General features: G+C 41.4%; 10 non-coding genes across 10 annotated transcripts in view; all 10 read right to left on the reverse strand.

Annotated features, from left to right (window-relative positions):
- TRNAH-GUG (transfer RNA histidin (anticodon GUG)) overlaps window positions 1-26 on the reverse strand; it is a 72-nt gene extending 46 nt beyond the window's left edge. The window contains exon 1 of the tRNA in view: window positions 1-26. This exon is cut by the window's left edge and continues 46 nt beyond it. This is a non-coding gene — a tRNA (tRNA-His).
- A 2,870-nt stretch (window positions 27-2,896) lies between these two features.
- TRNAH-GUG (transfer RNA histidin (anticodon GUG)) lies at window positions 2,897-2,968 on the reverse strand. Its single transcript has one exon. It is a non-coding gene; the product is annotated as a tRNA-His (tRNA).
- A 1,288-nt stretch (window positions 2,969-4,256) lies between these two features.
- On the reverse strand, window positions 4,257-4,338 carry TRNAS-AGA (transfer RNA serine (anticodon AGA)). The gene has a single exon. It is a non-coding gene; the product is annotated as a tRNA-Ser (tRNA).
- Window positions 4,339-7,198: 2,860 nt separating this feature from the next.
- TRNAS-AGA (transfer RNA serine (anticodon AGA)) lies at window positions 7,199-7,280 on the reverse strand. The gene has a single exon. It is a non-coding gene; the product is annotated as a tRNA-Ser (tRNA).
- Window positions 7,281-10,140: 2,860 nt separating this feature from the next.
- TRNAS-AGA (transfer RNA serine (anticodon AGA)) lies at window positions 10,141-10,222 on the reverse strand. Its single transcript has one exon. It is a non-coding gene; the product is annotated as a tRNA-Ser (tRNA).
- A 2,860-nt stretch (window positions 10,223-13,082) lies between these two features.
- On the reverse strand, window positions 13,083-13,164 carry TRNAS-AGA (transfer RNA serine (anticodon AGA)). The gene has a single exon. It is a non-coding gene; the product is annotated as a tRNA-Ser (tRNA).
- A 2,858-nt stretch (window positions 13,165-16,022) lies between these two features.
- TRNAS-AGA (transfer RNA serine (anticodon AGA)) lies at window positions 16,023-16,104 on the reverse strand. The gene has a single exon. It is a non-coding gene; the product is annotated as a tRNA-Ser (tRNA).
- A 2,860-nt stretch (window positions 16,105-18,964) lies between these two features.
- Window positions 18,965-19,046, reverse strand: TRNAS-AGA (transfer RNA serine (anticodon AGA)). Its single transcript has one exon. It is a non-coding gene; the product is annotated as a tRNA-Ser (tRNA).
- A 2,860-nt stretch (window positions 19,047-21,906) lies between these two features.
- Window positions 21,907-21,988, reverse strand: TRNAS-AGA (transfer RNA serine (anticodon AGA)). Its single transcript has one exon. It is a non-coding gene; the product is annotated as a tRNA-Ser (tRNA).
- Window positions 21,989-24,848: 2,860 nt separating this feature from the next.
- On the reverse strand, window positions 24,849-24,930 carry TRNAF-AAA (transfer RNA phenylalanine (anticodon AAA)). The gene has a single exon. It is a non-coding gene; the product is annotated as a tRNA-Phe (tRNA).
- Between the last annotated feature and the right edge of the window lie 945 nt (window positions 24,931-25,875).

Genomic DNA, 25,875 nt, shown 5'->3' on the forward strand with positions numbered 1-25,875 from the left:
AGTACTAACCACTATACGATCACGGCGAGCTACTTGGGCTCAATAACGTACAGTGACATGAAGAAATTATAATTCGGAACACTCAGGGCTACTCCTGTGATAGGCTGAATATGTTCATTGCTTCCTCATTCCTTATACAAAGGCTTTATCTCCTCAGTGGTTGATAGGCTGAAACCGTTTCCTGGCCGCCTGCTTGTGAACTGGCAGGAGTCAAAGATCACACATACACTGATGGGCCTGTGATGGGACACCAATGCAGAGAAACACACCTGGCGCAGATATTCTATTCTGTTTATTAGACCTGCATCTCCCCTGTACCTCCTCAAGCCATCTGTATGTGAAGCAAGAAAGAGTTAAGGAACGGTCCATCTACACTTTTATTGGGAGGATGCTGCCGTGAGCTCCTCCCAGCTAATCACACAAACAGCAGTAAAGCAAGATAACTACACAGTTAGGGGGGACTGCATGGTTAGGTTTTTGAGGAATTATTGAAACTGACCTCAGTGACCCATAATCAGAGCTGTGGCTAATGACTGCATGCCTAATTATGATGAAGCAAGCACCATGGCTCGTAGGGGCCCCACAACACACTTTTCTTAGCTCATTGAATTAAAGTATAAACTTCTGCCATGTGTGAGTGGTAAAGGCTTGTTAATTTTGTTGCTTTTCAAATTCACGTCTGACAACAAGACGAAGGAACATTGGGGCATCAGACGCTTTGGAAAGTAGCCACCAACCGCAGAGAAAGAGAGAAAGAGGGAAAAGACAGTATGAGGTGTGGAGAAAACAGCAGCAGGTACAAGGAGCTCAAATGAGATTAATGGCGTCTAAATAGAGCACGTAAAGGAACAGTTACAAATCTAAGAAAAGGGAAAGAAAAGACTAGGAAAAAACACAGAAAGAGCTTGTAGATGAAATTCTCTTCCAGGAACAGCAGGTTAAGAGAAATTACACAGGGAGCAGTTAAGCTTGTAACACGGGGGAGAATAGAAAAGAAAATGCAGTTTTATGAAGTGTGTTTGCCTAATCCAGCTAGCACTTTTAATTTATTTCTCTATTTGCTTCTTTTATTGGTAAAGTAAGTTTCAAGTGCATGCACAGGTATGACCGAGAGAGCCAGGGTATAATAATTTGAAGCGTTTGCACCAGCGCTAATGAAGGACAAGAGTTATAGCAAAGATATGAAAGGGGGAGCGATAATAAATATGTGATATGGCAATAGTGACACCAAAATAAGCCACCTATTTATAAAACTAACATGGAAGAAATACTAAAGGTTAACTTCTGAAATTGTAGCCGATGTTAAAAAGATTCTCGTTGTCGGCAGGATTCGAACCTGCGCGGGGAGACCCCAATGGATTTCTAGTCCATCTCCTTAACCACTCGGCCACAACAACTGACTGCAAGGTGTGTGCACATAATCTGTATGCAAGTTTTCAAGGTGTCCCACAGCAAATTCCTGATATTCTGCAATGAACTTTTTAAAAATAATGTTTTTTTCAGCAGGCACATTCTCTCCTAAAAACAAAAATTGCATGCGTATATCTCTAGTTTGGAATACCATAGGCTTGCATGCATACTCTCATGGGTCACTCAAGTTTTTTGGACCCTATTGCACTCTGTTTTCATGCTGCTTTTAGTATATGTCCCATATTAAAGAAGTCTACCATCTTTGAGTATTTGAGGCTCCTTTGTAAGTGCTTTATATTTTTTCCTTGAAGAGCTATATAATAAAGGGGTTCGGGAAGGATTGCATTTATGGAAGATAAAAGACGGCCCACTTGTCTCACCAAATGCTGTAGAGAAACCTGATGTTTTACTCATGTTATCCTTAGTTCGTTTTTGTTAGACCTTGCATTCTTAAGGTGGTCCCAACCCCACCTTATTGCTTTTCACCTCCGCATTTTGCTGTATCTTTTTGATGGCCTTAGGACTTTGATCACTTTATCGCTACTAATCAGTGCTGAAGTGCACGTGCTTCTTCCCTAATCATGTGTATAATTGGAGTATACCTGACTGACAGATTTAATTTACTTGAAAGCCCCTTGTAAAGTGGTATACCATATACCCAGGGACTGATTGTGCCGCCCAAAGAAATAGCATTTCAAACCTGTCTCAAGCCTGCTACTGCAGTGCCTGTGCTGCAGTGTACTGCCACTTCGATTTGGCATTTAAAACTACTTGCCAAGCCTTAAACTCCAATTTTATTACATATCAGTAACCCCTAAGGTAGGCCCTAGGTAGTCCTAGGGGCATCATGCTATGTAAGTAAAAGGTAAGACATGTACTGTGGTAGTTTGTATGTCCTAGTAGTATCAAACAGTCTATTACATTTTTCACTACTGTGAGGTCTGCCCCTCTCATAGGTTAGCATTGGGTATTCCCTTATACTTTTTGGGGGGTAATTCCATATCAGAGAGGAGAAGCTTTATTTATTTATTGATAAATCCTATCTACTGGTGAGGTTGGATTTAATCTTACTATTGTATAAATGCCATTTTTAGAGAGTGAGCATTTCTCTGCACTTACTGCTCTATTTGCATTGAAACCTGTCTTCGATTGACGTCTGGATTGGGCTGCGAGACAGCTACATATGTGCATTCCCTGTAGACAGCCACAACACAGGTCACTCAACTGCAACTGCATTCATCTGCATTCTGATTGGCCTGGGGGAGAGCTCCGCTCCCCTTACCGCAAATATGTTCAAGAACGATAATTTATGTCAGTAAGTACAGTATACCTACATCTTATAATCATGTGTGTTTAAATAATTTGTTGTTAGATCGTTTAAATATTGAAAAGGATCTGTTTTTAATAGACATTTTACAAAAACAACTGGTACATTTGGGAATTCTGTAAAGGAAAAACCCAACTGCCGTGACATTGCCAACCACAATGCCGTGACTCGGATTCGAACCGAGGTTGCTGCGGCCACAACGCAGAGTACTAACCACTATACGATCACGGCAAGCTACTTGGGCTCAATAACGTACAGTGGCATGAAGAAATTATAATTCGGAACACTCAGGGCTACTCCTGTGATAGGCTGAATGTGTTCATTGCTTCCTCATTCCTTATACAAAGGCTTTATCTCCTCAGTGGTTGATAGGCTGAAACCATTTCCTGGCCGCCTGCTTGTGAACTGGCAGGAGTCAAAGATCACACATACACTGGTGGGCCTGTGATGGGACACCAATGCAGAGAAACACACCTGGCGCAGATATTCTATTCTGTTTATTAGACCTGCATCTCCCCTGTACCTCCTCAAGCCATCTGAATGTGAAGCAAGAAAGAGTTAAGGAACGGTCCATCTACACTTTTATTGGGAGGATGCTGCCGTGAGCTCCTCCCAGCTAATCACACAAACAGCAGTAAAGCAAGATAACTACACAGTTAGGGGGGACTGCATGGTTAGGTTTTTGAGGAATTATTGAAACTGACCTCAGTGACCCATAATCAGAGCTGTGGCTAATGACTGCATGCCTAATTATGATGAAGCAAGCACCCTGGCTCGTAGGGGCCCCACAACACACTTTTCTTAGCTCATTGAATTAAAGTATAAACTTCTGCCATGTGTGAGTGGTAAAGGCTTGTTAATTTTGTTGCTTTTCAAATTCACGTCTGACAACAAGACGAAGGAACATTGGGGCATCAGACGCTTTGGAAAGTAGCCACCAACCGCAGAGAAAGAGAGAAAGAGGGAAAAGACAGTATGAGGTGTGGAGAAAACAGCAGCAGGTACAAGGAGCTCAAATGAGATTAATGGCGCCTACATAGAGCACATAAAGGAACAGTTACAAATCTAAGAAAAGGGAAAGAAAAGACTAGGAAAAAACACAGAAAGAGCTTGTAGATGAAATTCTCTTCCAGGAACAGCAGGTTAAGAGAAATTACACAGGGAGCAGTTAAGCTTGTAACACGGGGAGAATAGAAAAGAAAATACAGTTTTATGAAGTGTGTTTGCCTAATCCAGCTAGCACTTTTATTTTATTTCTCTATTTGCTTCTTTTATTGGTAAAGTAAGTTTCAAGTGCATGCACAGGTATGACCGAGAGAGCCAGGGTATAATAATTTGAAGCGTTTGCACCAGCGCTAATGAAGGACGAGAGTTATAGCAAAGATATGAAAGGGGGAGCAATAATAAATATGTGATATGGCAATAGTGACACCAAAATAAGCCACCTATTTATAAAACTGACATGGAAGAAAAACTAAAGGTTAACTTCTGAAATTGTAGCCGATGTTAAAAAGATTCTCGTTGTAGGCAGGATTCGAACCTGCGCGGGGAGACCCCAATGGATTTCTAGTCCATCGCCTTAACCACTCGGCCACAACAACTGACTGTAAGCCGTGTGCACATAATCTGTATGCAAGTTTTCAAGGTGTCCCACAGCAAATTCCTGATATTCTGCTATGCACTTTTTAAAAATAATGTTTTTTTCAGCAGGCACATTCTCTCCTAAAAACAAAAATTGCATGCGTATATCTCTAGTTTGGAATACCATAGGCTTGCATGCATACTCTCATGGGTCACTCAAGTTTTTGGGACCCTATTGCACTCTGTTTTCGTGCTGCTTTTAGTATATGGCCCATAGTACAGAAGTCTACCATCTTTGAGTATTTGAGGCTCCTTTGTAAGTGCTTTATATTTTTTCCTTGAAGAGCTATATAATAAAGGGGTCCGGGAAAGATTGCATTTATGGAAGATAAAAGAAGGCCCATTTGTCTCACCAAATGCTGTAGAGAAACCTGATGTTTTACTCATGTTATCCTTAGTTCGTTTTTGTTAGACCTTGCATTCTTAAGGTGGTCCCAACCCCACCTTATTGCTTTTCACCTCCGCATTTTGCTGTATCTTTTTGTTGGCCTTAGGACTCTGATCACTTTATCGCTACTAATCAGTGCTGAAGTGCACGTGCTTCTTCCCTAATCATGTGTATAATTGGAGTATACCTGACTGACAGATTTAATTTACTTGAAAGCCCCTTGTAAAGTGGTATACCATATACCCAGGGACTGATTGTGCCGCCCAAAGAAATAGCATTTCAAACCTGTCTCAAGCCTGCTACTGCAGTGCCTGTGCTGCAGTGTACTGCCACTTCGACTTGGCATTTAAAACTACTTGCCAAGCCTTAAACTCCAATTTTATTACATATCAGTAACCCCTAAGGTAGGCCCTAGGTAGTCCTAGGGGCATCATGCTATGCAAGTAAAAGGTAAGACATGTACTGTGGTAGTTTGTATGTCCTAGTAGTATCAAACAGTCTATTACATTTTTCACTACTGTGAGGTCTGCCCCTCTCATAGGTTAGCATTGGGTATTCCCTTATACTTTTTGGGGGGTAATTCCATATCAGAGAGGAGAAGCTTTATTTATTTATTGATAAATCCTATCTACTGGTGAGGTTGTATTTAATCTTACTATTGTATAAATGCCATTTTTAGAGAGTGAGCATTTCTCTGCACTTACTGCTCTATTTGCATGAAAACCTGTCTTCAATTGACGTTTGGATTGGGCTGCGAGAAAGCTACATATGTGCATTCCCTGTAGACAGCCACAACACAGGTCACTCAACTGCAACTGCATTCATCTGCATTCTGATTGGCCTGGGGGAGAGGTCCGCTCCCCTTACCGCAAATATGTTCAAGAACGATAATTTATGTCAGTAAGTACAGTATACCTACATCTTATAATCATGTGTGTTTAAATAATTTGTCGTTAGATCATTTAAATATTGAAAAGGATCTGTTTTTAATAGACATTTTACAAAAACAACTGGTACATTTGGGAATTCTGTAAAGGAAAAACCCAACTGCCGTGACATTGCCAACCACAATGCCGTGCCTCGGATTCGAACCGAGGTTGCTGCGGCCACAACGCAGAGTACTAACCACTATACGATCACGGCGAGCTACTTGGGCTCAATAACGTACAGTGACATGAAGAAATTATAATTCGGAACACTCAGGGCTACTCCTGTGATAGGCTGAATGTGTTCATTGCTTCCTCATTCCTTATACAAAGGCTTTATCTCCTCAGTGGTTGATAGGCTGAAACCGTTTCCTGGCCGCCTGCTTGTGAACTGGCAGGAGTCAAAGATCACACATACACTGGTGGGCCTGTGATGGGACACCAATGCAGAGAAACACACCTGGCGCAGATATTCTATTCTGTTTATTAGACCTGCATCTCCCCTGTACCTCCTCAAGCCATCTGTATGTGAAGCAAGAAAGAGTTAAGGAACGGTCCATCTACACTTTTATTGGGAGGATGCTGCCGTGAGCTCCTCCCAGCTAATCACACAAACAGCAGTAAAGCAAGATAACTACACAGTTAGGGGGGACTGCATGGTTAGGTTTTTGAGGAATTATTGAAACTGACCTCAGTGACCCATAATCAGAGCTGTGGCTAATGACTGCATGCCTAATTATGATGAAGCAAGCACCATGGCTCGTAGGGGCCCCACAACACACTTTTCTTAGCTCATTGAATTAAAGTATAAACTTCTGCCATGTGTGAGTGGTAAAGGCTCGTTAATTTTGTTGCTTTTCAAATTCACGTCTGACAACAAGACGAAGGAACATTGGGGCTTCAGACGCTTTGGAAAGTAGCCACCAACCGCAGAGAAAGAGAGAAAGAGGGAAAAGACAGTATGAGGTGTGGAGAAAACAGCAGCAGGTACAAGGAGCTCAAAGGAGATTAATGGCGCCTAAATAGAGCACGTAAAGGAACAGTTACAAATCTAAGAAAAGGGAAAGAAAAGACTAGGAAAAAACACAGAAAGAGCTTGTAGATGAAATTCTCTTCCAGGAACAGCAGGTTAAGAGAAATTACACAGGGAGCAGTTAAGCTTATAAGACGGGGGAGAATAGAAAAGAAAATGCAGTTTTATGAAGTGCGTTTGCCTAATCCAGCTAGCACTTTTAATTTATTTCTCTATTTGCTTCTTTTATTGGTAAAGTAAGTTTCAAGTGCATGCACAGGTATGACCGAGAGAGCCAGGGTATAATAATTTGAAGCGTTTGCACCAGCGCTAATGAAGGACGAGAGTTATAGCAAAGATATGAAAGGGGGAGCGATAATAAATATGTGATATGGCAATAGTGACACCAAAATAAGCCACCTATTTATAAAACTAACATGGAAGAAATACTAAAGGTTAACTTCTGAAATTGTAGCCGATGTTAAAAAGATTCTCGTTGTCGGCAGGATTCGAACCTGCGCGGGGAGACCCCAATGGATTTCTAGTCCATCGCCTTAACCACTCGGCCACAACAACTGACTGCAAGGTGTGTGCACATAATCTGTATGCAAGTTTTCAAGGTGTCCCACAGCAAATTCCTGATATTCTGCAATTAACTTTTTAAAAATAATGTTTTTTTCAGCAGGCACATTCTCTCCTAAAAACAAAAATTGCATGCGTATATCTCTAGTTTGGAATACCATAGGCTTGCATGCATACTCTCATGGGTCACTCAAGTTTTTTGGACCCTATTGCACTCTGTTTTCATGCTGCTTTTAGTATATGTCCCATATTAAAGAAGTCTACCATCTTTGAGTATTTGAGGCTCCTTTGTAAGTGCTTTATATTTTTTCCTTGAAGAGCTATATAATAAAGGGGTCCGGGAAGGATTGCATTTATGGAAGATAAAAGACGGCCCACTTGTCTCACCAAATGCTGTAGAGAAACCTGATGTTTTACTCATGTTATCCTTAGTTCGTTTTTGTTAGACCTTGCATTCTTAAGGTGGTCCCAACCCCACCTTATTGCTTTTCACCTCCGCATTTTGCTGTATCTTTTTGTTGGCCTTAGGACTCTGATCACTTTATCGCTACTAATCAGTGCTGAAGTGCACGTGCTTCTTCCCTAATCATGTGTATAATTGGAGTATACCTGACTGACAGATTTAATTTACTTGAAAGCCCCTTGTAAAGTGGTATACCATATACCCAGGGACTGATTGTGCCGCCCAAAGAAATAGCATTTCAAACCTGTCTCAAGCCTGCTACTGCAGTGCCTGTGCTGCAGTGTACTGCCACTTCGATTTGGCATTTAAAACTACTTGCCAAGCCTTAAACTCCAATTTTATTACATATCAGTAACCCCTAAGGTAGGCCCTAGGTAGTCCTAGGGGCATCATGCTATGTAAGTAAAAGGTAAGACATGTACTGTGGTAGTTTGTATGTCCTAGTAGTATCAAACAGTCTATTACATTTTTCACTACTGTGAGGTCTGCCCCTCTCATAGGTTAGCATTGGGTATTCCCTTATACTTTTTGGGGGGTAATTCCATATCAGAGAGGAGAAGCTTTATTTATTTATTGATAAATCCTATCTACTGGTGAGGTTGGATTTAATCTTACTATTGTATAAATGCCATTTTTAGAGAGTGAGCATTTCTCTGCACTTACTGCTCTATTTGCATTGAAACCTGTCTTCGATTGACGTCTGGATTGGGCTGCGAGACAGCTACATATGTGCATTCCCTGTAGACAGCCACAACACAGGTCACTCAACTGCAACTGCATTCATCTGCATTCTGATTGGCCTGGGGGAGAGCTCCGCTCCCCTTACCGCAAATATGTTCAAGAACGATAATTTATGTCAGTAAGTACAGTATACCTACATCTTATAATCATGTGTGTTTAAATAATTTGTTGTTAGATCGTTTAAATATTGAAAAGGATCTGTTTTTAATAGACATTTTACAAAAACAACTGGTACATTTGGGAATTCTGTAAAGGAAAAACCCAACTGCCGTGACATTGCCAACCACAATGCCGTGACTCGGATTTGAACCGAGGTTGCTGCGGCCACAACGCAGAGTACTAACCACGATACGATCACGGCAAGCTACTTGGGCTCAATAACGTACAGTGACATGAAGAAATGATAATTCGGAACACTCAGGGCTACTCCTGTGATAGGCTGAATGTGTTCATTGCTTCCTCATTCCTTATACAAAGGCTTTATCTCCTCAGTGGTTGATAGGCTGAAACCGTTTCCTGGCCGCCTGCTTGTGAACTGGCAGGAGTCAAAGATCACACATACACTGGTGGGCCTGTGATGGGACACCAATGCAGAGAAACACACCTGGCGCAGATATTCTATTCTGTTTATTAGACCTGCATCTCCCCTGTACCTCCTCAAGCCATCTGAATGTGAAGCAAGAAAGAGTTAAGGAACGGTCCATCTACACTTTTATTGGGAGGATGCTGCCGTGAGCTCCTCCCAGCTAATCACACAAACAGCAGTAAAGCAAGATAACTACACAGTTAGGGGGGACTGCATGGTTAGGTTTTTGAGGAATTATTGAAACTGACCTCAGTGACCCATTATCAGAGCTGTGGCTAATGACTGCATGCCTAATTATGATGAAGCAAGCACCATGGCTCGTAGGGGCCCCACAACACACTTTTCTTAGCACATTGAATTAAAGTATAAACTTCTGCCATGTGTGAGTGGTAAAGGCTTGTTAATTTTGTTGCTTTTCAAATTCACGTCTGACAACAAGACGAAGGAACATTGGGGCATCAGACGCTTTGGAAAGTAGCCACCAACCGCAGAGAAAGAGAGAAAGAGGGAAAAGACAGTATGAGGTGTGGAGAAAACAGCAGCAGGTACAAGGAGCTCAAATGAGATTAATGGCGCCTAAGTAGAGCACGTAAAGGAACAGTTACAAATCTAAGAAAAGGGAAAGAAAAGACTAGGAAAAAACACAGAAAGAGCTTGTAGATGAAATTCTCTTCCAGGAACAGCAGGCTAGGAGAAATTACACAGGGAGCAGTTAAGCTTGTAACACGGGGAAGAATAGAAAAGAAAATGCAGTTTTATGAAGTGTGTTTGCCTAATCCAGCTAGCACTTTTATTTTATTTCTCTATTTGCTTCTTTTATTGGTAAAGTAAGTTTCAAGTGCATGCACAGGTATGACCGAGAGAGCCAGGGTATAATAATTTGAAGCGATTGCAGCAGCGCTAATGAAGGACGAGAGTTATAGCAAAGATATGAAAGGGGGAGCGATAATAAATATGTGATATGGCAATAGTGACACCAAAATAAGCCACCTATTTATAAAACTGACATGGAAGAAATACTAAAGGTTAACTTCTGAAATTGTAGCCGATGTTAAAAAGATTCTCGTTGTCGGCAGGATTCGAACCTGCGCGGGGAGACCCCAATGGATTTCTAGTCCATCGCCTTAACCACTCGGCCACAACAACTGACTGTAAGGTGTGTGCACATAATCTGTATGCAAGTTTTCAAGGTGTCCCACAGCAAATTCCTGATATTCTGCAATGCACTTTTTAAAAATAATGTTTTTTTCAGCAGGCACATTCTCTCCTAAAAACAAAAATAGCATGCGTATATCTCTAGTTTGGAATACCATAGGCTTGCATGCATACTCTCATGGGTCACTCAAGTTTTTTGGACCCTATTTCACTCTGTTTTCGTGCTGCTTTTAGTATATGGCCCATATTACAGAAGTCTACCATTTTTGAGTATTTGAGGCTCCTTTGTAAGTGCTTTATATTTTTTCCTGGAAGAGCTATATAATAAAGGGGTCCGGGAAGGATTGCATTTATGGAAGATAAAAGAAGGCCCACTTGTCTCACCAAATGCTGTAGAGAAACCTGATGTTTTACTCATGTTATCCTTAGTTCGTTTTATTTTAGACCTTGCATTCTTAAGGTGGTCCCAACCCCACCTTATTGCTTTTCACCTCCGCATTTTGCTGTATCTTTTTGTTGGCCTTAGGACTCTGATCACTTTATCGCTACTAATCAGTGCTGAAGTGCACGTGCTTCTTCCCTAATCATGTGTATAATTGGAGTATACCTGACTGACAGATTTAATTTACTTGAAAGCCCCTTTTAAAGTGGTATACCATATACCCAGGGACTGATTGTGCCGCCGAAAGAAATAGCATTTCAAACCTGTCTCAAGCCTGCTACTGCAGTGCCTGTGCTGCAGTGTACTGCCACTTCGACTTGGCATTTAAAACTACTTGCCAAGCCTTAAACTCCAATTTTATTACATATCAGTAACCCCTAAGGTAGGCCCTAGGTAGTCCTAGGGGCATCATGCTATGTAAGTAAAAGGTAAGACATGTACTGTGGTAGTTTGTATGTCCTAGTAGTATCAAACAGTCTATTACATTTTTCACTACTGTGAGGTCTGCCCCTCTCATAGGTTAGCATTGGGTATTCCCTTATACTTTTTGGGGGGTAATTCCATATCATAGAGGAGAAGCTTTATTTATTTATTGATAAATCCTATCTACTGGTGAGGTTGGATTTAATCTTACTATTGTATAAATGCCATTTTTAGAGAGTGAGCATTTCTCTGCACTTACTTCTCTATTTGCATTGAAACCTGTCTTCGATTGACGTCTGGATTGGGCTGCGAGACAGCTACATATGTGCATTCCCTGTAGACAACCACAACACAGGTCACTCAACTGCAACTGCATTCATCTGCATTCTGATTGGCCTGGGGGAGAGATCCGCTCCCCTTACCGCAAATATGTTCAAGAACGATAATTTATATCAGTAAGTACAGTATACCTACATCTTATAATCATGTGTGTTTAAATAATTTGTCGTTAGATCGTTTAAATATTGAAAAGGATCTGTTTTTAATAGACATTTTACAAAAACAACTGGTACATTTGGGAATTCTGTAAAGGAAAAACCCAACTGCCGTGACATTGCCAACCACAATGCCGTGACTCGGATTCGAACCGAGGTTGCTGCGGCCACAACGCAGAGTACTAACCACTATACGATCACGTCGATCTACTTCGGCTCAATAACGTACAGTGACATGAAGAAATTATAATTCGGAACACTCAGGGCTACTCCTGTGATAGGCTGAATGTGTTCATTGCTTCCTCATTCCTTATACAAAGGCTTTATCTCCTCAGTGGTTGATAGGCTGAAACCGTTTCCTGGCCGCCTGCTTGTGAACTGGCATGAGTCAAAGATCACACATACACTGGTGGGCCTGTGATGGGACACCAATGCAGAGAAACACACCTGGAGCAGATATTCTATTCTGTTTATTAGACCTGCATCTCCCCTGTACCTCCTCAAGCCATCTGTATGTGAAGCAAGAAAGAGTTAAGGAACGGTCCATCTACACTTTTATTGGGAGGATGCTGCCGTGAGCTCCTCCCAGCTAATCACACAAACAGCAGTAAAGCAAGATAACTACACAGTTAGGGGGGACTGCATGGTTAGGTTTTTGAGGAATTATTGAAACTGACCTCAGTGACCCATAATCAGAGCTGTGGCTAATGACTGCATGCCTAATTATGATGAAGCAAGCACCCTGGCTCGTAGGGGCCCCACAACACACTTTTCTTAGCTCATTGAATTAAAGTATAAACTTCTGCCATGTGTGAGTGGTAAAGGCTTGTTAATTTTGTTGCTTTTCAAATTCACGTCTGACAACAAGACGAAGGAACATTGGGGCATCAGACGCTTTGGAAAGTAGCCACCAACCGCAGAGAAAGAGAGAAAGAGGGAAAAGACAGTATGAGGTGTGGAGAAAACAGCAGCAGGTACAAGGAGCTCAAATGAGATTAATGGCGCCTACATAGAGCACATAAAGGAACAGTTACAAATCTAAGAAAAGGGAAAGAAAAGACTAGGAAAAAACACAGAAAGAGCTTGTAGATGAAATTCTCTTCCAGGAACAGCAGGTTAAGAGAAATTACACAGGGAGCAGTTAAGCTTGTAACACGGGGAGAATAGAAAAGAAAATGCAGTTTTATGAAGTGTGTTTGCCTAATCCAGCTAGCACTTTTATTTTATTTCTCTATTTGCTTCTTTTATTGGTAAAGTAAGTTTCAAGTGCATGCACAGGTATGACCGAGAGAGCCAGGGTATAATAATTTGAAGCGTTTGCACCAGCGCTAATGAAGGACGAGAGTTATAGCAAAGATATGAAAGGGGGAGCGATAATAAATATGTGATATGGCAATAGTGACACCAAAATAAGCCACCTATTTATAAAACTGACATGGAAGAAAAACTAAAGGTAAACTTCTGAAATTGTAGCCGATGTTAAAAAGATTCTCGTTGTAGGCAGGATTCGAACCTGCGCCGGGAGACCCCAATGGATTTCTAGTCCATCGCCTTAACCACTCGGCCACAACAACTGACTGTAAGCCGTGTGCACATAATCTGTATGCAAGTTTTCAAGGTGTCCCACAGCAAATTCCTGATATTCTGCAATGCACTTTTTAAAAATGTTTTTTTCAGCAGGCACATTCTCTCCTAAAAACAAAAATTGCATGCGTATATCTCTATTTTGGAATACCATAGGCTTGCATGCATACTCTCATGGGTCACTCAAGTTTTTTGGACCCTATTGCACTCTGTTTTCGTGCTGCTTTTAGTATATGGCCCATAGTACAGAAGTCTACCATCTTTGAGTATTTGAGGCTCCTTTGTAAGTGCTTTATATTTTTTCCTTGAAGAGCTATATAATAAAGGGGTCCGGGAAAGATTGCATTTATGGAAGATAAAAGAAGGCCCATTTGTCTCACCAAATGCTGTAGAGAAACCTGATGTTTTACTCATGTTATCCTTAGTTCGTTTTTGTTAGACCTTGCATTCTTAAGGTGGTCCCAACCCCACCTTATTGCTTTTCACCTCCGCATTTTGCTGTATCTTTTTGTTGGCCTTAGGACTCTGATCACTTTTAACGCTACTAATCAGTGCTGAAGTGCACGTGCTTCTTCCCTAATCATGTGTATAATTGGAGTATACCTGACTGACAGATTTAATTTACTTGAAAGCCCCTTGTAAAGTGGTATACCATATACCCAGGGACTGATTGTGCCGCCCAAAGAAATAGCATTTCAAACCTGTCTCAAGCCTGCTACTGCAGTGCCTGTGCTGCAGTGTACTGCCACTTCGACTTGGCATTTAAAACTACTTGCCAAGCCTTAAACTCCAATTTTATTACATATCAGTAACCCCTAAGGTAGGCCCTAAGAAGTCCTAGGGGCATCATGATATGCAAGTAAAAGGTAAGACATGTACTGTGGTAGTTTGTATGTCCTAGTAGTATCAAACAGTCTATTACATTTTTCACTACTGTGAGGTCTGCCCCTCTCATAGGTTAGCATTGGGTATTCCCTTATACTTTTTGGGGGGTAATTCCATATCAGAGAGGAGAAGCTTTATTTATTTATTGATAAATCCTATCTACTGGTGAGGTTGGATTTAATCTTACTATTGTATAAATGCCATTTTTAGAGAGTGAGCATTTCTCTGCACTTACTGCTCTATTTGCATTGAAACCTGTCTTCGATTGACGTCTGGATTGGGCTGCGGGACAGCTACATATGTGCATTCCCTGTAGACAGCCACAACACAGGTCACTCAACTGCAACTGCATTCATCTGCATTCTGATTGGCCTGGGGGAGAGCTCCGCTCCCCTTACCGCAAATATGTTCAAGAACGATAATTTATGTCAGTAAGTACAGTATACCTACATCTTATAATCATGTGTGTTTAAATAATTTGTCGTTAGATCGTTTAAATATTGAAAAGGATCTGTTTTTAATAGACATTTTACAAAAACAACTGGTACATTTGGGAATTCTGTAAAGGAAAAACCCAAATGCCGTGACATTGCCAACCACAATGCCGTGACTCAGATTCGAACCGAGGTTGCTGCGGCCACAACGCAGAGTACTAACCACTATACGATCACGGCGAGCTACTTGGGCTCAATAACGTACAGTGACATGAAGAAATTATAATTCGGAACACTCAGGGCTACTCCTGTGATAGGCTGAATGTGTTCATTGCTTCCTCATTCCTTATACAAAGGCTTTATCTCCTCAGTGGTTGATAGGCTGAAACCGTTTCCTGGCCGCCTGCTTGTGAACTGGCAGGAGTCAAAGATCACATATACACTTGTGGGCCTGTGATGGGACACCAATGCAGAGAAACAAACCTGGCGCAGATATTCTATTCTGTTTATTAGACCTGCATCTCCCCTGTACCTCCTCAAGCCATCTGTATGTGAAGCAAGAAAGAGTTAAGGAACGGTCCATCTACACTTTTATTGGGAGGATGCTGCCGTGAGCTCCTCCCAGCTAATCACACAAACAGCAGTAAAGCAAGATAACTACACAGTTAGGGGGGACTGCATGGTTAGGTTTTTGAGGAATTATTGAAACTGACCTCAGTGACCCATAATCAGAGCTGTGGCTAATGACTGCATGCCTAATTATGATGAAGCAAGCACCATGGCTCGTAGGGGCCCCACAACACACTTTTCTTCGCTCATTGAATTAAAGTATAAACTTCTGCCATGTGTGAGTGGTAAAGGCTTGTTAATTTTGTTGCTTTTCAAATTCACGTCTGACAACAAGACGAAGGAACATTGGGGCATCAGACGCTTTGGAAAGTAGCCACCAACCGCAGAGAAAGAGAGAAAGAGGGAAAAGACAGTATGAGGTGTGGAGAAAACAGCAGCAGGTACAAGGAGCTCAAATGAGATTAATGGCGCCTCAGTAGAGCACGTAAAGGAACAGTTACAAATCTAAGAAAAGGGAAAGAAAAGACTAGGAAAAAACACAGAAAGAGCTTGTAGATGAAATTCTCTTCCAGGAACAGCAGGTTAGGAGAAATTACACAGGGAGCAGTTAAGCTTGTAACACGGGGGAGAATAGAAAAGAAAATGCAGTTTTATGAAGTGTGTTTGCCTAAACCAGCTAGCACTTTTATTTTATTTCTCTATTTGCTTCTTTTATTGGTAAAGTAAGTTTCAAGTGCATGCACAGGTATGACCGAGAGAGCCAGGGTATAATAATTTGAAGCGTTTGCACCAGCGCTAATGAAGGACGAGAGTTATAGCAAAGATATGAAAGGGGGAGCGATAATAAATATGTGATATGGCAATAGTGACACCAAAATAAGCCACCTATTTATAAAACTGACATGGAAGAAATACTAAAGGTTAACTTCTGAAATTGTAGCCGATGTTAAAAAGATTCTCGTTGTCGGCAGGATTCGAACCTGCGCGGGGAGACCCCAATGGATTTCTAGTCCATCGCCTTAACCACTCGGCCACAACAACTGACTGTAAGGTGTGTGCACATAATCTGTATGCAAGTTTTCAAGGTGTCCCACAGCAAATTCCTGATATTCTGCAATGCACTTTTAAAAAATAATGTTTTTTTCAGCAGGCACATTCTCTCGTAAAAACAAAAATTGCATGCGTATATCTCTAGTTTGGAATACCATAGGCTTGCATGCATACTCTCATGGGTCACTCAAGTTTTTTGGACCCTATTGCACTCTGTTTTCGTGCTGCTTTTAGTATATGGCCCATATTACAGAAGTCTACCATCTTTGAGTATTTGAGGCTCCTTTGTAAGTGCTTTATATTTTTTCCTGGAGGAGCTATATAATAAAGGGGTCCAGGAAGGATTGCATTTATGGAAGATAAAAGAAGGCCCACTTGTCTCACCAAATGCTGTAGAGAAACCTGATGTTTTACTCAGGTTATCCTTAGTTCGTTTTTGTTAGACCTTGCATTCTTAAGGTGGTCCCAACCCCACCTTATTGCTTTTCACCTCCGCATTTTGCTGTATCTTTTTGTTGGCCTTAGGACTCTGATCACTTTATCGCTACTAATCAGTGCTGAAGTGCACGTGCTTCTTCCCTAATCAGGTGTATAATTGGAGTATACCTGACTGACAGATTTAATTTACTTGAAAGCCCCTTGTAAAGTGATATACCATATACCCAGGGACTGATTGTGCCGCCCAAAGAAATAGCATTTCAAACCTGTCTCAAGCCTGCTACTGCAGTGCCTGTGCTGCAGTGTACTGCCACTACGACTTGGCATTTAAAACTACTTGCCAAGCCTTAAACTCCAATTTTATTACATATCAGTAACCCCTAAGGTAGGCCCTAGGTAGTCCTAGGGGCATCATGCTATGTAAGTAAAAGGTAAGACATGTACTGTGGTAGTTTGTATGTCCTAGTAGTATCAAACAGTCTATTACATTTTTCACTACTGTGAGGTCTGCCCCTCTCATAGGTTAGCATTGGGTATTCCCTTATACTTTTTGGGGGGTAATTCCATATCAGAGAGGAGAAGCTTTATTTATTTATTGATAAATCCTATCTACTGGTGAGGTTGGATTTAATCTTACTATTGTATAAATGCCATTTTTAGAGAGTGAGCATTTCTCTGCACTTACTGCTCTATTTGCATTGAAACCTGTCTTCGATTGACGTCTGGATTGGGCTGCGGGACAGCTACATATGTGCATTCCCTGTAGACAGCCACAACACAGGTCACTCAACTGCAACTGCATTCATCTGCATTCTGATTGGCCTGGGGGAGAGCTCCGCTCCCCTTACCGCAAATATGTTCAAGAACGATAATTTATGTCAGTAAGTACAGTATACCTACATCTTATAATCATGTGTGTTTAAATAATTTGTCGTTAGATCGTTTAAATATTGAAAAGGATCTGTTTTTAATAGACATTTTACAAAAACAACTGGTACATTTGGGAATTCTGTAAAGGAAAAACCCAAATGCCGTGACATTGCCAACCACAATGCCGTGACTCAGATTCGAACCGAGGTTGCTGCGGCCACAACGCAGAGTACTAACCACTATACGATCACGGCGAGCTACTTGGGCTCAATAACGTACAGTGACATGAAGACATTATAATTCGGAACACTCAGGGCTACTCCTGTGATAGGCTGAATGTGTTCATTGCTTCCTCATTCCTTATACAAAGGCTTTATCTCCTCAGTGGTTGATAGGCTGAAACCGTTTCCTGGCCGCCTGCTTGTGAACTGGCAGGAGTCAAAGATCACACATACACTTGTGGGCCTGTGATGGGACACCAATGCAGAGAAACAAACCTGGCGCAGATATTCTATTCTGTTTATTAGACCTGCATCTCCCCTGTACCTCCTCAAGCCATCTGTATGTGAAGCAAGAAAGAGTTAAGGAACGGTCCATCTACACTTTTATTGGGAGGATGCTGCCGTGAGCTCCTCCCAGCTAATCACACAAACAGCAGTAAAGCAAGATAACTACACAGTTAGGGGGGACTGCATGGTTAGGTTTTTGAGGAATTATTGAAACTGACCTCAGTGACCCATAATCAGAGCTGTGGCTAATGACTGCATGCCTAATTATGATGAAGCAAGCACCATGGCTCGTAGGGGCCCCACAACACACTTTTCTTCGCTCATTGAATTAAAGTATAAACTTCTGCCATGTGTGAGTGGTAAAGGCTTGTTAATTTTGTTGCTTTTCAAATTCACGTCTGACAACAAGACGAAGGAACATTGGGGCATCAGACGCTTTGGAAAGTAGCCACCAACCGCAGAGAAAGAGAGAAAGAGGGAAAAGACAGTATGAGGTGTGGAGAAAACAGCAGCAGGTACAAGGAGCTCAAATGAGATTAATGGCGCCTCAGTAGAGCACGTAAAGGAACAGTTACAAATCTAAGAAAAGGGAAAGAAAAGACTAGGAAAAAACACAGAAAGAGCTTGTAGATGAAATTCTCTTCCAGGAACAGCAGGTTAGGAGAAATTACACAGGGAGCAGTTAAGCTTGTAACACGGGGGAGAATAGAAAAGAAAATGCAGTTTTATGAAGTGTGTTTGCCTAAACCAGCTAGCACTTTTATTTTATTTCTCTATTTGCTTCTTTTATTGGTAAAGTAAGTTTCAAGTGCATGCACAGGTATGACCGAGAGAGCCAGGGTATAATAATTTGAAGCGTTTGCACCAGCGCTAATGAAGGACGAGAGTTATAGCAAAGATATGAAAGGGGGAGCGATAATAAATATGTGATATGGCAATAGTGACACCAAAATAAGCCACCTATTTATAAAACTGACATGGAAGAAATACTAAAGGTTAACTTCTGAAATTGTAGCCGATGTTAAAAAGATTCTCGTTGTCGGCAGGATTCGAACCTGCGCGGGGAGACCCCAATGGATTTCTAGTCCATCGCCTTAACCACTCGGCCACAACAACTGACTGTAAGGTGTGTGCACATAATCTGTATGCAAGTTTTCAAGGTGTCCCACAGCAAATTCCTGATATTCTGCAATGCACTTTTAAAAAATAATGTTTTTTTCAGCAGGCACATTCTCTCGTAAAAACAAAAATTGCATGCGTATATCTCTAGTTTGGAATACCATAGGCTTGCATGCATACTCTCATGGGTCACTCAAGTTTTTTGGACCCTATTGCACTCTGTTTTCGTGCTGCTTTTAGTATATGGCCCATATTACAGAAGTCTACCATCTTTGAGTATTTGAGGCTCCTTTGTAAGTGCTTTATATTTTTTCCTGGAGGAGCTATATAATAAAGGGGTCCAGGAAGGATTGCATTTATGGAAGATAAAAGAAGGCCCACTTGTCTCACCAAATGCTGTAGAGAAACCTGATGTTTTACTCAGGTTATCCTTAGTTCGTTTTTGTTAGACCTTGCATTCTTAAGGTGGTCCCAACCCCACCTTATTGCTTTTCACCTCCGCATTTTGCTGTATCTTTTTGTTGGCCTTAGGACTCTGATCACTTTATCGCTACTAATCAGTGCTGAAGTGCACGTGCTTCTTCCCTAATCAGGTGTATAATTGGAGTATACCTGACTGACAGATTTAATTTACTTGAAAGCCCCTTGTAAAGTGATATACCATATACCCAGGGACTGATTGTGCCGCCCAAAGAAATAGCATTTCAAACCTGTCTCAAGCCTGCTACTGCAGTGCCTGTGCTGCAGTGTACTGCCACTACGACTTGGCATTTAAAACTACTTGCCAAGCCTTAAACTCCAATTTTATTACATATCAGTAACCCCTAAGGTAGGCCCTAGGTAGTCCTAGGGGCATCATGCTATGTAAGTAAAAGGTAAGACATGTACTGTGGTAGTTTGTATGTCCTAGTAGTATCAAACAGTCTATTACATTTTTCACTACTGTGAGGTCTGCCCCTCTCATAAGTTAGCATTGGGTATTCCCTTATACTTTTTGGGGGGTAATTCCATATCAGAGAGGAGAAGCTTTATTTATTTATTGATAAATCCTATCTACTGGTGAGGTTGGATTTAATCTTACTATTGTATAAATGCCATTTTTAGAGAGTGAGCATTTCTCTGCACTTACTGCTCTATTTGCATTGAAACCTGTCTTCGATTGACGTCTGGATTGGGCTGCGAGACAGCTACATATGTGCATTCCCTGTAGACAGCCACAACACAGGTCACTCAACTGCAACTGCATTCATCTGCATTCTAATTGGCCTGGGGGAGAGCTCCGCTCCCCTTACCGCAAATATGTTCAAGAACGATAATTTATGTTAGTAAGTACAGTATACCTACATCTTATAATCATGTGTGTTTAAATAATTTGTCGTTAGATCGTTTAAATATTGAAAAGGATCTGTTTTTAATAGACATTTTACAAAAACAACTGGTACATTTGGGAATTCTGTAAAGGAAAAACCCAACTGCCGTGACATTGCCAACCACAATGCCGTGACTCAGATTCGAACCGAGGTTGCTGCGGCCACAACGCAGAGTACTAACCACTATACGATCACGGCGAGCTACTTGGGCTCAATAACGTACAGTGACATGAAGAAATTATAATTCGGAACACTCAGGGCTACTCCTGTGATAGGCTGAATGTGTTCATTGCTTCCTCATTCCTTATACAAAGGCTTTATCTCCTCAGTGGTTGATAGGCTGAAACCGTTTCCTGGCCGCCTGCTTGTGAACTGGCATTAGTCAAAGATCACACATACACTTGTGGGCCTGTGATGGGACACCAATGCAGAGAAACAAACCTGGCGCAGATATTCTATTCTGTTTATTAGACCTGCATCTCCCCTGTACCTCCTCAAGCCATCTGTATGTGAAGCAAGAAAGAGTTAAGGAACGGTCCATCTACACTTTTATTGGGAGGATGCTGCCGTGAGCTCCTCCCAGCTAATCACACAAACAGCAGTAAAGCAAGATAACTACACAGTTAGGGGGGACTGCATGGTTAGGTTTTTGAGGAATTATTGAAACTGACCTCAGTGACCCATAATCAGAGCTGTGGCTAATGACTGCATGCCTAATTATGATGAAGCAAGCACCATGGCTCGTAGGGGCCCCACAACACACTTTTCTTAGCTCATTGAATTAAAGTATAAACTTCTGCCATGTGTGAGTGGTAAAGGCTTGTTAATTTTGTTGCTTTTCAAATTCACGTCTGACAACAAGACGAAGGAACATTGGGGCATCAGACGCTTTGGAAAGTAGCCACCAACCGCAGAGAAAGAGAGAAAGAGGGAAAAGACAGTATGAGGTGTGGAGAAAACAGCAGCAGGTACAAGGAGCTCAAATGAGATTAATGGCGCCTCAGTAGAGCACGTAAAGGAACAGTTACAAATCTAAGAAAAGGGAAAGAAAAGTCTAGGAAAAAACACAGAAAGAGCTTGTAGATGAAATTCTCTTCCAGGAACAGCAGGTTAGGAGAAATTACACAGGGAGCAGTTAAGCTTGTAACACGGGGGAGAATAGAAAAGAAAATGCAGTTTTATGAAGTGTGTTTGCCTAATCCAGCTAGCACTTTTATTTTATTTCTCTATTTGCTTCTTTTATTGGTAAAGTAAGTTTCAAGTGCATGCACAGGTATGACCGAGAGAGCCAGGGTATAATAATTTGAAGCGTTTGCACCAGCGCTAATGAAGGACGAGAGTTATAGCAAAGATATGAAAGGGGGAGCGATAATAAATATGTGATATGGCAATAGTGACACCAAAATAAGCCACCTATTTATAAAACTGACATGGAAGAAATACTAAAGGTTAACTTCTGAAATTGTAGCCGATGTTAAAAAGATTCTCGTTGTCGGCAGGATTCGAACCTGCACGGGGAGACCCCAATGGATTTCTAGCCCATCGCCTTAACCACTCGGCCACAACAACTGACTGTAAGGTGTGTGCACATAATCTGTATGCAAGTTTTCAAGGTGTCCCACAGCAAATTCCTGATATTCTGCAATGCACTTTTAAAAAATAATGTTTTTTTCAGCAGGCACATTCTCTCGTAAAAACAAAAATTGCATGCGTATATCTCTAGTTTGGAATACCATAGGCTTGCATGCATACTCTCATGGGTCACTCAAGTTTTTTGGACCCTATTGCACTCTGTTTTCGTGCTGCTTTTAGTATATGGCCCATATTACAGAAGTCTACCATCTTTGAGTATTTGAGGCTCCTTTGTAAGTGCTTTATATTTTTTCCTGGAGGAGCTATATAATAAAGGGGTCCAGGAAGGATTGCATTTATGGAAGATAAAAGAAGGCCCACTTGTCTCACCAAATGCTGTAGAGAAACCTGATGTTTTACTCATGTTATCCTTAGTTCGTTTTTTATTAGACCTTGCATTCTTAAGGTGGTCCCAACCCCACCTTATTGCTTTTCACCTCGCATTTTGCTGTATCTTTTTGTTGGCCTTAGGACTCTGATCACTTTATCGCTACTAATCAGTGCTGAAGTGCACGTGCTTCTTCCCTAATCATGTGCATAATTGGAGTATACCTGACTGACAGATTTAATTTACTTGAAAGCCCCTTGTAAAGTGGTATACCATATACCCAGGGACTGATTGTGCCGCCCAAAGAAATAGCATTTCAAACCTGTCTCAAGCCTGCTACTGCAGTGCCTGTGCTGCAGTGTACTGCCACTTCGACTTGGCATTTAAAACTACTTGCCAAGCCTTAAACTCCAATTTTATTACATATCAGTAACCCCTAAGGTAGGCCCTAAGAAGTCCTAGGGGCATCATGATATGCAAGTAAAAGGTAAGACATGTACTGTGGTAGTTTGTATGTCCTAGTAGTATCAAACAGTCTATTACATTTTTCACTACTGTGAGGTCTGCCCCTCTCATAGGTTAGCATTGGGTATTCCCTTATACTTTTTGGGGGGTAATTCCATATCAGAGAGGAGAAGCTTTATTTATTTATTGATCAATCCTATCTACTGGTGAGGTTGTATTTAATCTTACTATTGTATAAATGCCATTTTTAGAGAGTGAGCATTTCTCTGCACTTACTGCTCTATTTGCATGAAAACCTGTCTTCAATTGACGTTTGGATTGGGCTGCGAGAAAGCTACATATGTGCATTCCCTGTAGACAGCCACAACACAGGTCACTCAACTGCAACTGCATTCATCTGCATTCTGATTGGCCTGGGGGAGAGGTCCGCTCCCCTTACCGCAAATATGTTCAAGAACGATAATTTATGTCAGTAAGTACAGTATACCTACATCTTATAATCATGTGTGTTTAAATAATTTGTCGTTAGATCATTTAAATATTGAAAAGGATCTGTTTTTAATAGACATTTTACAAAAACAACTGGTACATTTGGGAATTCTGTAAAGGAAAAACCCAACTGCCGTGACATTGCCAACCACAATGCCGTGCCTCGGATTCGAACCGAGGTTGCTGCGGCCACAACGCAGAGTACTAACCACTATACGATCACGGCGAGCTACTTGGGCTCAATAACGTACAGTGACATGAAGAAATTATAATTCGGAACACTCAGGGCTACTCCTGTGATAGGCTGAATGTGTTCATTGCTTCCTCATTCCTTATACAAAGGCTTTATCTCCTCAGTGGTTGATAGGCTGAAACCGTTTCCTGGCCGCCTGCTTGTGAACTGGCAGGAGTCAAAGATCACACATACACTGGTGGGCCTGTGATGGGACACCAATGCAGAGAAACACACCTGGCGCAGATATTCTATTCTGTTTATTAGACCTGCATCTCCCCTGTACCTCCTCAAGCCATCTGTATGTGAAGCAAGAAAGAGTTAAGGAACGGTCCATCTACACTTTTATTGGGAGGATGCTGCCGTGAGCTCCTCCCAGCTAATCACACAAACAGCAGTAAAGCAAGATAACTACACAGTTAGGGGGGACTGCATGGTTAGGTTTTTGATGAATTATTGAAACTGACCTCAGTGACCCATAATCAGAGCTGTGGCTAATGACTGCATGCCTAATTATGATGAAGCAAGCACCATGGCTCGTAGGGGCCCCACAACACACTTTTCTTAGCTCATTGAATTAAAGTATAAACTTCTGCCATGTGTGAGTGGTAAAGGCTCGTTAATTTTGTTGCTTTTCAAATTCACGTCTGACAACAAGACGAAGGAACATTGGGGCATCAGACGCTTTGGAAAGTAGCCACCAACCGCAGAGAAAGAGAGAAAGAGGGAAAAGACAGTATGAGGTGGGGAGAAAACAGCAGCAGGTACAAGGAGCTCAAATGAGATTAATGGCGCCTAAATAGAGCACGTAAAGAAACAGTTACAAATCTAAGAAAAGGGAAAGAAAAGACTAGGAAAAAACACAGAAAGAGCTTGTAGATGAAATTCTCTTCCAGGAACAGCAGGTTAAGAGAAATTACACAGGGAGCAGTTAAGCTTGTAAGACGGGGGAGAATAGAAAAGAAAATGCAGTTTTATGAAGTGCGTTTGCCTAATCCAGCTAGCACTTTTATTTTATTTCTCTATTTGCTTCTTTTATTGGTAAAGTAAGTTTCAAGTGCATGCACAGGTATGACCGAGAGAGCCAGGGTATAATAATTTGAAGCGTTTGCACCAGCGCTAATGAAGCACGAGAGTTATAGCAAAGATATGAAAGGGGGAGCGATAATAAATATGTGATATGGCAATAGTGACACCAAAATAAGCCACCTATTTATAAAACTGACATGGAAGAAATACTAAAGGTTAACTTCTGAAATTGTAGCCGATGTTAAAAAGATTCTCGTTGTCGGCAGGATTCGAACCTGCGCGGGGAGACCCCAATGGATTTTTAGTCCATCGCCTTAACCACTCGGCCACAACAACTGACTGTAAGGTGTGTGCACATAATCTGTATGCAAGTTTTCAAGGTGTCCCACAGCAAATTCCTGATATTCTGCAATGCACTTTTTAAAAATAATGTTTTTTTCAGCAGGCACATTCTCTCCTAAAAACAAAAATTGCATGCGTATATCTCTAGTTTGGAATACCATAGGCTTGCATGCATACTCTCATGGGTCACTCAAGTTTTTGGACCCTATTGCACTCTGTTTTCGTGCTGCTTTTAGTATATGACCCATATTACAGAAGTCTACCATCTTTGAGTATTTGAGGCTCCTTTGTAAGTGCTTTATATTTTTTCCTTGAAGAGCTATATAATAAAGGGGTCCGGGAATGATTGCATTTATGGAAGATAAAAGAAGGCCCACTTGTCTCACCAAATGCTGTAGAGAAACCTGATGTTTTACTCATGTTATCCTTAGTTCGTTTTTGTTAGACCTTGCATTCTTAAGGTGGTCCCAACCCCACCTTATTGCTTTTCACCTCCACATTTTGCTGTATCTTTTTGTTGGCCTTAGGACTCTGATCTTTTTATCGCTACTAATCAGTGCTGAAGTGCACGTGCTTCGTCCCTAATCATGTGTATAATTGGAGTATACCTGACTGACAGATTTAATTTACTTGAAAGCCCCTTGTAAAGTGGTATTCCATATACCCAGGGACTGATTGTGCCGCCCAAAGAAATAGCATTTCAAACCTGTCTCAAGCCTGCTACTGCAGTGTCTGTGCTGCAGTGTACTGCAGCACATCGACTTGGCATTTAAAACTACTTGCCAAGCCTTAAACTCCAATTTTATTACATATCAGTAACCCCTAAGGTAGGCCCTAGGTAGTCCTAGGGGCATCATGCTATGTAAGTAAAAGGTAAGACATGTACTGTGGTAGTTTGTATGTCCTAGTAGTATCAAACAGTCTATTACATTTTTCACT

The sequence above is a fragment of the Lissotriton vulgaris genome, chromosome 1_1 (assembly GCF_964263255.1).
Source record: "Lissotriton vulgaris chromosome 1_1, aLisVul1.2, whole genome shotgun sequence".
In the NCBI taxonomy this organism is placed as follows: domain Eukaryota; kingdom Metazoa; phylum Chordata; class Amphibia; order Caudata; family Salamandridae; genus Lissotriton; species Lissotriton vulgaris.